The sequence below is a fragment of the Carassius auratus genome, unplaced genomic scaffold, assembly GCF_003368295.1.
Source record: "Carassius auratus strain Wakin unplaced genomic scaffold, ASM336829v1 scaf_tig00050373, whole genome shotgun sequence".
Taxonomy (NCBI): domain Eukaryota; kingdom Metazoa; phylum Chordata; class Actinopteri; order Cypriniformes; family Cyprinidae; genus Carassius; species Carassius auratus.
In genome coordinates, this window is record NW_020527156.1 from 505 (window position 1) to 2,500 (window position 1,996).

At 38.3% G+C, this 1,996-nt stretch overlaps 1 long non-coding RNA gene across 1 annotated transcript in view; it reads right to left on the reverse strand.

Annotated features, from left to right (window-relative positions):
* Positions 1–285: 285 nt before the first annotated feature.
* LOC113089583 (uncharacterized) overlaps positions 286–1,996 on the reverse strand; it is a 2,008-nt gene continuing 297 nt past the window's right edge. Inside the window, exons 2-3 of the long non-coding RNA XR_003286574.1 lie at positions 1,579–1,892; positions 286–1,377 (exon numbers count right to left, since the gene is read on the reverse strand). This is a non-coding gene — a long non-coding RNA (uncharacterized LOC113089583). The remainder of the gene's footprint in view (positions 1,378–1,578; positions 1,893–1,996) is intronic.

A 1,996-nucleotide genomic window follows, 5' to 3' on the forward strand; every position in this document is an offset into this window, starting at 1 on the left:
TATTATGTATATGATATTTCAGCATTTAACAGGCTGCAATACAGATCTTCTGTTTTACAAAGTGTAGATTTTTGGCAAATTGCATGGAAACCTAAAAAATTAAAAAAAAATATTAAAATTAGACCATAACGTCCTTTTTTTAATATATATATATATATATATATATATATATATATATATATATATATATATATAGACATTTATGACCATAAAAAAGTCAGAATTGCGTGATAAACTCGCAATTGCAAGAAAAGTTACAATTCTAACTTTATTACTCACAATTGCACATTTATATTTTACAATTCTGTGAAAAAAGTGAGAATAACCTTTTTAAAATAATTGTAAAATATTAAAATAAAAAATTGAATCTGCGGCGGAAACGGGCTTCCATACAAAATTGATCAATGCACAAACAAAGAAAGTTTTTTTCAGCAGTGTCTGACATCTATCTGCTAGTGGGCTTCTAAACGTTGACAAAAACACACCACTTTCAGTCTCTCTTCCTGGAAAACAGACTATAACAGTAATTGCAGGTTTATTAGATGCACTGGATGTCAGTCTCTGGATCATGTAAGAGACAGTATTCTGCAGGTAAAACAGAAACACATTTAACCTGAAACATTCCTGACACTCTCTTCCCACTGGATCTAAACACCAGGACGTGTTGGGTCTCATTCCCTCTCCAGATAGTTCAGTGCTGGACAATAGAAGAGAACGGGATGCCACGCAGGTCAGAGTTTCTAAAATAGCCTGTGATTTACTGCAGCTGCTGCGATACAATAGAGCACATGCATTACTGCTCAACACAAACCCCAGCGCAGGAGCAAACGGCTGGTCTCAGCACTGGACAAACACACTGCGGTCAATGCAAATGCATGTTTGGTTAATGCAAACGACCAGGCAAACAGAACTTGTGCCTCCACCCTGCATGCAGCACTAACGCATGTTTAACCACACATCTGCATGCTTCTGTGAGAGAAACAGAGACAATATAGACAGAGAGTTAATGATTAAATGCACTTCTCTTTCCTCTGGCCTTTGATCGTGTAACTTCTGCTTTCACACTTATTTAAACACACACTGACCTGCTCCAGAATCATCACAAACATCAATGTGTTCTAAAGAGAACAGAAACCTCATTGTGCACATATTGACATTCATAAAGACATTGATAAACAGTGTTTTGACTGCTTTAAAACTGATGTTTAACTGATGTTTTAAATATATCTAATTATTATAAAGCAACTGATCAAGAGATCTCGGATTATTAACAAATTCAAAATAAAAAAATAAACATAAACATAACATGCAAATGTTATGAGTTTGACTTGCACTAAAGATGTGAGGACAAACGCTCATGTCAAAAGTGTTGACAACCTGTTAAAGCACACATAAACAATGATTAAGAATAATATATCAACATTATAAAACCTTCAAGTGCACAAATACTGTGCATGTGACAGCATAAACGCGATAAACCTGAAAGAGATTCGTTCGGATGTGACTCCGACACTGACTCGCCTTCAGGTGAACTACAGCTAAAGTGTATTAAAGCTGATTCGGCTCGGTTTCTCTCACCTGGCTGCTCTCTCAGACTCATCACTGATATGATATAATGCGCCATGTCGAAGTAGGGGAACATGGAGAGGTTTGACAGCCCCAGAGCGAGCTCGTTTAGATTGAGAAAGCCGAACACATCCATGATTACACCGCTTTAGACTCGCGTCACGAACGCGCTGTAATCCGCCTTCAGTCGGGTGATGACTCGGTTCAGATGATGACTCGGTTCGGAGGATGACTCGGTTCGGACGATCGGACACAGAATCAATCCATCTGATCAGCAGCTGATCGGAGAACTGTAACCGGATCCTCCGCCATTACTGCCACGGATGCTGCGAACACAACACACCTCCACGTTACGTAACATCTTTAGTTTGATCACACATCCGAGTTAGATCCTCTTTACATCTTATACGACCATGATAATACTGTTTAG